Source organism: Liolophura sinensis, chromosome 10, assembly GCF_032854445.1.
Source record: "Liolophura sinensis isolate JHLJ2023 chromosome 10, CUHK_Ljap_v2, whole genome shotgun sequence".
NCBI classification, from domain to species: Eukaryota; Metazoa; Mollusca; class Polyplacophora; order Chitonida; family Chitonidae; genus Liolophura; species Liolophura sinensis.
The window spans coordinates 5777189-5789511 of record NC_088304.1 but is presented as its reverse complement, the minus strand read 5'-3'; the positions used below and the strand labels follow the sequence as shown (position 1 = coordinate 5789511).

The 12323-nt window shown below is 40.7% G+C and overlaps 1 protein-coding gene across 1 annotated transcript in view; it reads left to right on the top strand.

The window, feature by feature from the left end:
* LOC135476454 (cingulin-like protein 1) overlaps positions 1-12323 on the top strand; it is an 86923-nt gene that overhangs the window by 32496 nt on the left and 42104 nt on the right. The window lies entirely within an intron of this gene.

The window sequence follows — 12323 nt, the reverse complement described above, 5'->3', positions numbered from 1 at the left end:
ATCATCAAATTCCCGGCCTTAGACACTTACAAGGGTACCCATTTGAGTTTTCTTGAGTGGATGCAAAACATTGAAAATTGAAGCATTATAATTGGCCAATATTCATTAACTAAGACATCCCAGTTGTCTTATAATAATAATAATAATAATAATAATAACCATAATAATATCTTTGTTTCACTAAGGTAACTCCCCAATATATAACACAAAGAATGTCCCCGCAACTGTCCAAACAAGCAGGTGAAATAGGGTTGTGGGAGGCAGCCCATCGCCAAGCCCTTCCTGCCCCACATTAGCTGGAACCCCCTACCCACACGTATCAACCATGAACTGTGTAAGTGGGAGATGGCCCCTTTCCTGTCCTTTGTTTTGGTTTAAGGTGGATATATATTAGTATACATGTACATGTTCGTGGAAATTGCTTAGCATTGCTGGCTTAGTCCAGCTGACAGCCAAAAGTATATGGTTTAGGGTCGCTAGATTTGTGACCGCCAATAGCATATGGCTTAGGGCCACTAGATTTGTGAGCGCCAATAGCATATGGCTTAGGGTCGCTAGATTTGTGACCGCCAATAGCATATGGCTTAGGGTCGCTAGATTGGTGACCACCAATAGCATATGGCTGAGGGCCGCTAGATTTGTGACGGCCAATAGCATATGGCTTTGGGCCACTAGATTTGTGACCGCCAATAGCATATGGCTTAGGGTCGCTAGATTGGTGACCACCAATAGCATATGGCTTAGGGTCGCTAGATTGGTGACCACCAATAGCATATGGCTGAGGGCCGCTAGATTTGTGATGGCCAATAGCATATGGCTTTGGGTCGCTAGATTTGTGACCGCCAATAGCATATGGCTTAGGGTCGCTAGATTGGTGACCACCAATAGCATATGGCTGAGGGCCGCTAGATTTGTGACGGCCAATAGCATATGGCTTAGGGTCGCTAGATTGGTGACCACCAATAGCATATGGCTGAGGGCCGCTAGATTTGTGACCGCCAATAGCATATGGCTTAGGGCCGCTAGATTTGTGACCGCCAATAACATATGGGTTAGGGCCGCTAGATTTGTGACCCCCAATAGCATATGGCTTAGGGCCGCTAGATTTGTGACCACCAATAGCATATGGCTTAGGGCCGCTAGATTTGTGACAGCCAATAGCATATGGCTTAGGGCCGCTAGTTTTGTGATGCCCAATAGCATATGGCTTAGGGCCGCTAGATTTGTTACATGTACATGTATATATCTGCTGGAGGGTGGGGATATCTAGCCTCCTGCACCATGGCTCTCTCTGCATCTAAGTGAAATATTATTGATTACCGATACCATACTTCATCTAAAATAAAATAAGCGCTGTTCATGGTGACCCTGGTGACAGTAAGGTGACAGTAAGCAGTCTACGATGCTCGCGATGCTTTACAATTCAAGAATCATTGAAGACCACCCATCCTCCACCATTGTGGTGTGCATATCTGTACATCACACCATAAGAGTTAAAGTTCATCAGTAACTTTTCCGGTGATTTATTTACCTTGGTCTCTCCATTTTTCATTGCTAATATAAAAATGACCACCATTGTATGTAAAGTGTAAATTCTTGAATGCAGAGTTAAGCGTAAATCAAATTAATCAATAAATCAAGCAAAAAAATGTAATCAGTTTGCATTCATTCAAAAACAACCACTTTAACAATCTGGAATGTTACCTTGCAGTGATGCAGTGTCATTATGCCATAAAGGGACACAACTCTCTTGTACAATATTGTCATTACAAAGACTTCCAAAGTACCCAGGCAGCTGACCATATGGTGGCCTTTGACTGAATATCAGACGTGATGACTTAACCAAAAATGAACAATTGAGCATTCCCTTTTGTAAAGAATGAAATCAAAAGGGTTAGATAGAAAGAAAATGTATCTTCAATTGACATATACATGCAGCAGAGACTGGGACAGGTTGCAACAGGGGTACATGTACAGTGTGTACTCTAACTACCTCAACTTTTTCAAATATGAGAGAGCAACTTTCAGTGCAGTTTATGCACATTTTTAATTTGATTTTGGAAGCTTTATCCATCATCACAGAATAATGCCTTCAGAATATGCTTGAATCAACACCTTGCAAACATCAGAAAAGGTTGAAGAATTGGAGTGAGTTGAAATATTTCTGCCATCAAAGAGAGATTCACTTGAGTTTTCCACGTCATGAGACCTTATTATAAGAGGAAGCTTTCAACCATAACAGAATCTTAGTTTATCACATCTCCACAATCATAGAGCAATAAAAAAAATTCATGATTTTCAGAGGATGTAAGTGAATTGTAAAGTATGTTACTTTTTCTCACGTAGAACGTAAAATCTTTACATATGAATTATATGATTAAAGCATTTGTTGAGTATGTCCAAGTGTGACAATACTTATATTATTATAGAACGTTTTTTCATAAGAACAAATTGCTGACATTAAAAGCACACTTAAGTTGCAAAGTGTATTATGCATATAGGTCAAATCAAACTTCTTTTTTGGGTAAACATCGTGTGAAATCATGTATCTATTTTCTTGTAAGAGTTGTTGACCATTATGAACTAGAGAATTAAAAAGTTCTGTGAAGAAGGAGTTATTGTAATGTTTGTTCGGTTTTAATCAGACATGAACTTTCAATTAAATAAAAGCCATCATTAAAAAAATTCATTGTTTTAAGTGTTATGTATATTGCTAAATGCTGGTATCTGAAATGTTCCAACCCCTACGGGTGCACTTTACCTCATCCTGGGGTAAGTTGATACATCTTCCCCTCCCCCTGGGGTAAGTTGATACCATCTTCCCCTCCCCCTGGGGTAAGTTGATACATCCTCCCCTCCCCCTGGGGTAAGTTGATACATCTTCCCCTCCCCCTGGGGTAAGTTGATACATCTTCCCCTGCCCCTGGGTAAGTTGATACATCCTCCCCTCCCCCTGGGGTAAGTTGATACATCTTCCCCTGCCCCTGGGGTAAGTTGATACATCTTCCCCTCCCCCTGGGGTAAGTTGATACATCTTCCCCTCCCCCTGGGGTAAGTTGATACATCTTCCCCTCGCCTGGGGTAAGTTGATACATCTTCACCTCGCCCTGTGGTAAGTTGATACATCTTCACCTCCCCTGGGGTAAGTTTAAACATCTTCCCCTCCCCCTGGGGTAAGTTGAAACATCTTTATCTCCCCCTGGGATAAGTTGATACATCTTCCCCTCCCCCTGTGGTAAGTTGATACATCTTCACCTCCCCCGTGGGGTAGGTTGAAACATCTTCCCCTGGGGTAAGTTGAAACATCTTTTTCTCTCCCTCCCCCTGGGGTAAGTTGATACATCTTCCCCTCGCCTGTGGTAAGTTGATACATGTTCACCTCTCCCCTGGGGTAGGTTGAAACATCTTCCCCTCCCCCTGGGGTAAGTTGAAACATCTTTATCTCTCCCTCCCCCTGAGGTAAGTTGAAACATCTTCATCTCCCCCTGGGATAAGTTGATACATCTTCCCCTCCCCCTGTGGTAAGTTGATACATCTTCCCCTCCCCCTGGGGTAAGTTGGTATATCTTCCCCTCCCCCTGGGGTAAGTTGAAACATCTTCCCTTCACCTGGAGTAAGTTGATACATCTTCCCCTCGCCTGGGGTAAGTTGAAACATCTTCACGTCCCCCTGGGGTAAGTTGAAACATCTTCACGTCCCCCTGGGGTAAGTTGATACATCTTCACCTCCCTTTGGGGTAAGTTGATACATCTTACCCTCCCCCTGGGGTAAGTTGAAACATCTTCCCCTCACCTGGGGTAAGTTGATACATCTTCCCCTCGCCTGGGGTAAGTTGAAACATCTTCACGTCCCCCTGGGGTAAGTTGATACATCTTCACCTCTCCCCTGGGGTAGGTTGAAACATCTTCCCCTCCCCTGGGGTAAGTTGAAACATCTTTATCTCTCCCTCCCCCTAGGGTAAGTTGAAACATCTTCATCTCCCCCTGGGATAAGTTGATACATCTTCCCCTCCCCCTGTGGTAAGTTGATACATCTTCCCCTCCCCCTGGGGTAAGTTGGTACATCTTCCCCTCCCCCTGGGGTAAGTTGAAACATCTTCACGTCCCCCTGGGGTAAGTTGATACATCTTCCCCTCTCCCTGGGGTAAGTTGAAACATCTTCACCTCTCCCTGGGGTAAGTTGATACATTTTCACATCCCCCTGGGGTAAGTTGATACATCTTCCCCTCACCTGGGGTAAATTGATACATCTTCCCCTCCCCCTGGGGTAGGTTGATACATTTTCTCATGGTGTATTTGAACTTTTAGATGAATTCCTTGGAAAGTTGATACATCTTCACCTCCCCCTGGGATAAGTTGATACATCTTCCCCTCCCCCTGGGGTAGGTTGATACATCTTCCCCTCCCCCTAGGGTAGGTTGATACATCTTCCCCCTCTCCCCCCCCCCCGGGTAGGTTGATACATCCCCCCCTCCCACTAGGGTAGGTTGATACATCCCCCCCCCCCCCGGGTAGGTTGATACATTTTCCCATGGTGTATGTGAACTTTTAGATGAATTCCTTGGAAATGTGGCTCACAACAAACCCCAGAGTATGGAGTATTTGGCAAATCTATAGTGGTTAATACGTGTGGAGGTTTAATGCCAGCCCCGATAGCACAGTTGGTACCATCCACTATAGTGGTTAATATGTGTGGAGGTTTAAGCGAAAATGATGCTATGTGTCTCTGTCTCCCCAAGTGTATATTGTATAAAGTATGGTTTTAGTGTAAAATAAATATAGTGCCTAATTATCCATGCATGTTAAATTTTTTAGCAAATTTATTTACTAAATGAAGCAGTTTCCTGTAAACTTAACCATCCTTAAAATTTTAAAGTACATGATATTAGAATTGAGAATTGGGAGTAATTTTGTAATCAACTTTTCTGTTAAAGACAAACCAAAAGGTGAATCATTTGGAAGTGGTTTGTGACATTTTTTACGGATGGTTGTGTTTTTCACCAGGGCTCTACCTGGCCTCCTCTTATCATAATGCTGACCCTCATGATTTAATTGTAATATAAACCACCAACCAAATTTTGCACCAGGGCATTTCCTTTGTGTTTTCAATTGATCTACCATACTATATTCCATATTGTGTTATGTTCAAGCATGTACTTGCCCAATCATCTCCATGGCAACTGCAGTTTTTTCTCTATGTTGCTTGGTTACAACTACTAGGAGATATCTGTTTTTGCTTCAGAATTGAGATGGATCAATAACATGCTTCTTTTTGCAATTGTCTTCGGGTGATTTGTCTCTGGCTGTTTGATCTTGTATTTCCTAATATATTATATGTGTGTGTTTAAGCATGGACTTCTTGTTACCTGTGAATACATGTTGTACAAGGTGAAACTCTGGTACAAATAACAGCCATCTAGCCAGCGTTAGCAAATGTTGTGCGGAAGGAATTGTGTCCCTTTCACCAAGATGTAGGGTATTTACAGGCTAGACTAGATTTTCATTTGAGGCATAGTTTGGGTACGGTGGAACAGTCAGTTAACTTTCCAGCATGTTTATGATGCTCTCATAAGAGTTGGAGTCCAATCCCGAAACCTCGGGCATTAGATTGAGGGTCAATCCTGGGTCGGATCACACCTAAGATCTTAAAAAAGGAAGTTGTAACTTCCTCGCTTGGCATTCATCATTAAGGGAATAATGCAACAACTGGATGACCCATATCAGTATAATGCCTAGGGTGGGACGGCTTACTTGCCTTTGTTAAGTCTTCTCAGTGAAGCAGCACTAGATAAAAGAGCGGTGGTAATCCGTCCTGCAACAAGGAGGCATATTACATGCACTCTAAGGACTCCTTCGTCATCATATAACTGAAAAATTGTTAAGTAAGACGTTAAGCAACAAGCACTCACTTACTCACTCAGCAGAGTTGTTCCCCATCAGTTGAAACACACAGGTGTGTCTTTCATTACAGATTTAATACACATAATATTAAGGCAGCTTCCATGGGGCAACATTGACATATATATATATATATATATATATATATATATATATATATATGTATATATATATGTGTGTGTGTGTGTATGTGTGTCAATGTGAGACAAGATACTCTCTTCTCTGCTCATCTCTTGTCCAGGATCTACAGCTCTGATCAGAAGCATGTTTTTCGTAACACTGTTCTCTCCTCTGTTCAGCTCTTGTCCAGGATCTACAGCTTTGATCACAAGTATTTGATGGCATTGTTCTCTTCTCTGTTCAGCTCTTGTCCAGGATCTACAGCTCTGATCACATGTATTTGATGGCACTGTTCTCTTCTCTGTTTAGCTCTTGTCCAGGATCTACAGCTCTGATCACAAGCGTGTTTTTCGTAGCACTGTTCTCTTCTCTGTTCAGCTCTTGTCCAGGATCTACAGCTTTGATCACAAGTATTTGATGGCACTGTTCTCTTCTCTGTTCAGCTCTTGTCCAGGATCTACAGCTCTGATCACAAGTGTGTTTGGTAGCAATGTTCTCTTCTATGTTCAACTCTTGTCCAGGATCTACAGCTCTGATCACATGTATTTGATGGCACTGTTCTCTTCTCTGTTTAGCTCTTGTCCAGGATCTACAGCTCTGATCACAAGCGTGTTTTTTGTAGCCCTGTTCTCTCCTCTGTTCAGCTCTTGTCCAGGATCTACAGCTTTGATCACAAGTATTTGATGGCACTGTTCTCTTCTCTGTTCAGCTCTTGTCCAGGATCTACAGCTCTGATCACAAGTGTGTTTGGTAGCACTGCTGTCTCCTCTGTTCAGCTCTTGTCCAGGATCTACAGCTCTGATCACAAGTGTGTTTGGTAGCACTTTTCTCTTCTCTGTTCAGTTCTTGTCAAGGATCTACAGCTCTGATCACAAGTGTGTTTGGTAGCCCTGTTCTCTTCTCTGTTCAGCTGTTCTGGTTAACTTATTATGCTCAGTTCCTGTTTACTGGGGATAGGATGTGTGTGCATGTATGTGTATAGATTTCATTCATTCACCTAAACTATTCCATGCATCTTTCCTTCATCACTGAAAATTGTTGCCTGCTTTTTATTTGCATAATCCTGTAGATCCACTGATAAGATTCAAATCCTAATTTCGGAGTTTATATACTTTCATAGTTCTTTGGAGATTTGTGTTAAACAGCATTTTTTGCCCTTGAAATTTTCAATGTTGTACACCCATTTGGATGATGACATGTATACGAATATCTGTTCTAATGCGATGATGGCATGTATACGAATATCTGTTCTAATGCGATGATGGCATGTATACGAATATCTGTTCTAATGCGATGATGGCATGTATACGAATATCTGTTCTAATGCGATGATGGCATGTATACAAATATCTGTTCTAATGCGATGATGGCATGTATACGAATATCTGTTCTAATGCGATGATGGCATGTATACGAATATCTGTTCTAATGCATATATGTAATAAAAGTTAAGATTTTGCGTCGAGCTGTCGAGCATACGGGATACATGTGGCTTAGAGGGCAAAGGTTAAAGGGGAAGAAAACATAAAAATGCTGCTAAAATCAGATGAAAGAGACTGAAATCATATTTGCAGAAATGGTCTGTAATAGTTTTTCAAATTGAAAAAAAAATTTTTAAACTTGTTAAGTATGACGTTAAACCCTAAGCATGCACTCACTCACTCCAAACACATGCATTTAATCTGAATTATGATAATATTTATGAATGCATTAAAAATGTAAAGAGAGAGAGATACATGTACTTGATTGGCTCACAGAAGTTCATTCATAAAAATCAGCAAATCAAAAACTACACACAGACCTGGCTACTGTTTTTTTTACTGTGAATTTGTCGTCTGCATTTCTGGGACAAAATCATGGCGGAACAACTGAAAGTCAGAGATTTTGTGTTCATAGACGATGGGGAATAAGGGAATATACTAAATATTGTGTCCATAGACAATGGCGAAGTAGGGAATATACTAAATATTGTGTCCATAGACAATGGTGAAGAAGGGAATATACTAAATATTGTGTCCATAGACAATGGTGAAGAAGAGAATATATTAAATATTGTGTCCATAGACAATGGTGAAGAAGGGAATATATTAAATATTGTGTCCATAGACAATGAGGGAGAAGGGAATATACTAAATATTGTGCCATAGACAATGAGGGAGAAGGGAATATACTAAATATTGTGACCATAGACAATGGTGGAGAAGGGAATATACTAAATATTGTGCCCATAGACAATGAGGGAGAAGGGAATATACTAAATATTGTGACCATAGACAATGAGGGAGAAGGGAATATACTAAATATTGTGTCCATAGATAATGGCGAAGTAGGGAATATACTAAATATTGTGACCATAGACAATGGCAAACAAGGGAATATACTAAATATTGTGTCCATAGACAATGGTGAAGAAGGGAATATACTAAATATTGTGTCCATAGACAATGGCGGAGAAGGGAATATACTAAATATTGTGTCCATAGATAATGGCGAAGTAGGGAATATACTAAATATTGTGTCCATAGACAATGGCGGAGAAGGGAATATACAAAATAACAACAAAAAATATGTCGATCAAGAGTATATCTGATTATATAGCTGAACTTTCACCATGCCGATTATGTACAATCGTACCAGCAACAACACCAACGGCACCACATGTGGCCACTGCAGGTACAGTACTCATACACAAACAACGTACAGGAAATTGTCTACAAACTATACTATTGTGTCCACTATAACTGATTTTGGAAAGCCAGCACCGCAAAATATCTGACACTCTCAGCTCTATGGTCAGTTTCACCCACACTTATTCATTTTCTTCAGCTGCCACATTAACCACAAATAACATTGGTTAAAATTTGCCTGTACTAGTTCAACTTCTTGCATCTAACACAGCACGTTGAAGATGGAAATCAGGTCAAGCGCAGAAATCCTATCCAAACTTGTGAGAGTAAAGTCTTCCTTCATTGAACTCTTTTTAGCGGTGTATATTTGACCTTGCATATAAATATTGTGCTTTGGTCTGAGCAAGAATAACTGACGTCACACACTAAAATTCCTCCACACTGCTGCAAGAAGATAAAATATTCCCTCTGATTTGAAGCATAATTTTCTACTTCTTTTTTGATTTTCCATTAATGGGAGAAACAGGATCTCCAAACTTGTGACCCTGCAGTATCAAATTTATTAAACTAAAGACAAAAATTTTGTTTGTTTTTTGCCAGAGGCTTGAAACAAATGAAATTTTGTAACTCTCGTTTAATAAAATTGATACTACAGCCTCACTCATTGGAGATCCTCTATGTATCTACCTTGTATGCTGATGGTTTAGATGTTCTGTCTAGCTGCAGGGCATGCTGGGCACATGTAGCGTAGAGGGCAAAGGTTAAGTTTTATTATGTAGCTCCTATGTATTTGGGGTAGCGCATGTAAATATCTACCATATATGGTAATGGTTTGGATGTTCTGTTCAGCTTCAGGCATGCTGGGCACATGTAGCATAGAGGGCAAAGGTTAAGTTTTATTATGTAGCTCCTATGTATTTGGGGTAGCGCATGTATATATCTACCATATATGGTAATGGTTTAGATGTTCTGTTCAGCTCCTGGGCATGCTGGGCACATGTAGCGTAGAGGGCAAAGGTTAAGTTTTATTATGTAGCTCCTATGTATTTGAGATAGCGCATGTATATATCCACTATATATGGTAATGGTTTAGATGTTCTGTTCAGCTGCAGGGCATACTGGGCACATGTAGTGTAGAGGGCAAAGGTTAAGTTTTATTATTTAGCTCCTATGTATTTGAGATACCGCACGTATATATCCACTATATATGGTAATAGTTTAGATGTTCTGTTCAGCTTCAGGGCATACTGGGCACATGTAGTGTAGAGGGCAAAGGTTAAGTTTTATTATGTAGCTCCTATGTATTTGAGATAGCACATGTATATATCCACTATGTATGGTAACGGTTTAGATGCTCTGTACATGCTGGGCACATGTAGTGTAGAGGGCAAAGGTTAAGTTTTATTATGTAGCTCCTATGTATTTGAGATACCACATGTATATATCCACTATGTATGGTAATGGTTTGGATGTTCTGTTCAGCTTCAGAGCATACTGGGCACATGTAGTGTAGAGGGCAAAGGTTAAGTTTTATTATTTAGCTCCTATGTATTCGAGATACCGCATGTATATATCTACCATACATGGTAATGGTTTGGATGTTCTGTCCAGAAAATAACAGAAAATAATAAATTTTATTATTTAGCTCCCATATGTATGACGGGTAGTGTACATGTATACAGTAAAGGTTAACCTGAGCATATACCTTACCCTGTTTCTTCTAATTTATGGGATACCTAGTCCGCTCATTTTAGCCAATATATATATGTAATTGTAGCAGGAATATTGAGTTTCTTTTTTCTCACGTGGTTAGACCATCTAATGGACAACATACTGGTATCTTTACTTTGCCAAAAGGATGGTAAAGAAATGTACTGTTCTACTTTCAACACTACTAATATCTGTCTCAAAAACCTGAGGCAAATCAGGTTCAGCTTTCGTGCTCCACCTAATGAGACAAGGTGCGCGGTTTCCCAGAATGCCTGTCTACCGAATACCATGCATGTCTACAACTGGTACTCCATTGATGTTGCATGCACGATGACCTGTGCATGACCAGGTGTAATTTTATACCTCATTACAGAGACGGGTTTTTCTGCAGTAATAAACTAGGCCTTGTTGTCCTACAGATACTGGTATACTCTAACACTTGCTTCAGACTGGAGCCACAAAAGGATATTTGAGACCATGGACATCCAGGCATTTGCCGTTTTACACGTGCAAATATGATTATATGCTCGCACACGGCGGTATGTTAATTGTCTAAATAACATGGGAGTTCACACAAACTTCTGCTTCACAGCCTCTGACATCAAAGTCCAAAACCAGGTTGTGTTGACCATCACAATTGATATATGCTGTGCATATTGTTCTGTTGTCTTTTGTACTATAATTTCTGGTTATTATCAGCCATACTTCTCTGAATATCACCCAATGTTGTCCATTTCCCTGTACTTGCCCATGTTAATTTTCACCTTTCTGCTTGCTGGGGACTTGTGCAGATGTCCGCGGTCTAGAATTTGATGATACACCGCTCATCTTTATGTCTCCTGAGAAGTTTTCAAGGGCTGCTGGTAAAATCTTGCCTGAAAAATTGTGTATATAGAGGAAAATAAATGTTTCCTTCGCTGCTGTAATTTTGTCCTTCTGAACCAATCAGACGATGCCTTCAGATAGGGCAGAATTTTTTTTTACTCTACACCCTTTAACAGCCCTGTATAACCATTGAGATTTCAGGGCTCAAGCATTCGGATAAATTTCAAAGATATTAAACAGGAAACTGCTCACCAATTTACACCTGTAGTTAGAGCTGTAGAATGTAGAGTAAATAGTCTTGTTACACAGCAGCTTGGCCCTTCGTTTTAGATGATCCCATAGGTGAGAATTCCGCCCAGCTACCTACCCCAAATAACTAATCCTCTCGCGTGTAGCTGGCACCCTGGACCATTCTTTTGTATAACCTGACTTCTTAACCAGCTGTGACAATAGAGGCCCTGTTGTAGTTTGACCTCTACATGTGTGTTAATTTAAGAACCATGTAGCGCTATATTACGACTTTCTGTCATGTATACCTCACATTATGTGATCTCAGTGAATTCTCGCTGCTCATAATGTGTCACTTTGTTCATCAAACAAGAAAACTTTCACTGTTCACCATTTATATTTCCTCTGCAAAATACCACTGATCACTTCCTGCTAACTTCTCACGACTCATGTGATTTCACATTTGTCTTGTAACTCTTCTGTATGTAAGCCGACTTCATAAGCAGCTGTGATAAGAGATGTCCTGTGTTGATTTGACACCTACCTGTACGTGAGACCACCCCAGAGTGGGCCATAACAGATTGTACTTTTTGCTGCCTGGCGCTCTGCACTGAGCAGTTAGGCAAAGCAAAACAGGACTGGTTGGTCTGGTGTCAGTATAGTGTGAATGGGTGTGGTGTCATGTCTGGTGTCTTTGTCATTATACTTCAGTGGCAGCGGCGTTTTGAAGACATGGACTCGCCCTGCCACAAGAAGATACAGTATATGTACACACACCTGCTGGTACCTGGTCATCGTATGACGAAAAATTGCTCAGTACAACGTAAAAACCAAAACATGAACGCATTGAATCGATCGATTGCATGATGGTTGAACAGCCCCTATGCTGCTGATGTTGAGTTCTCAGACTGCACTG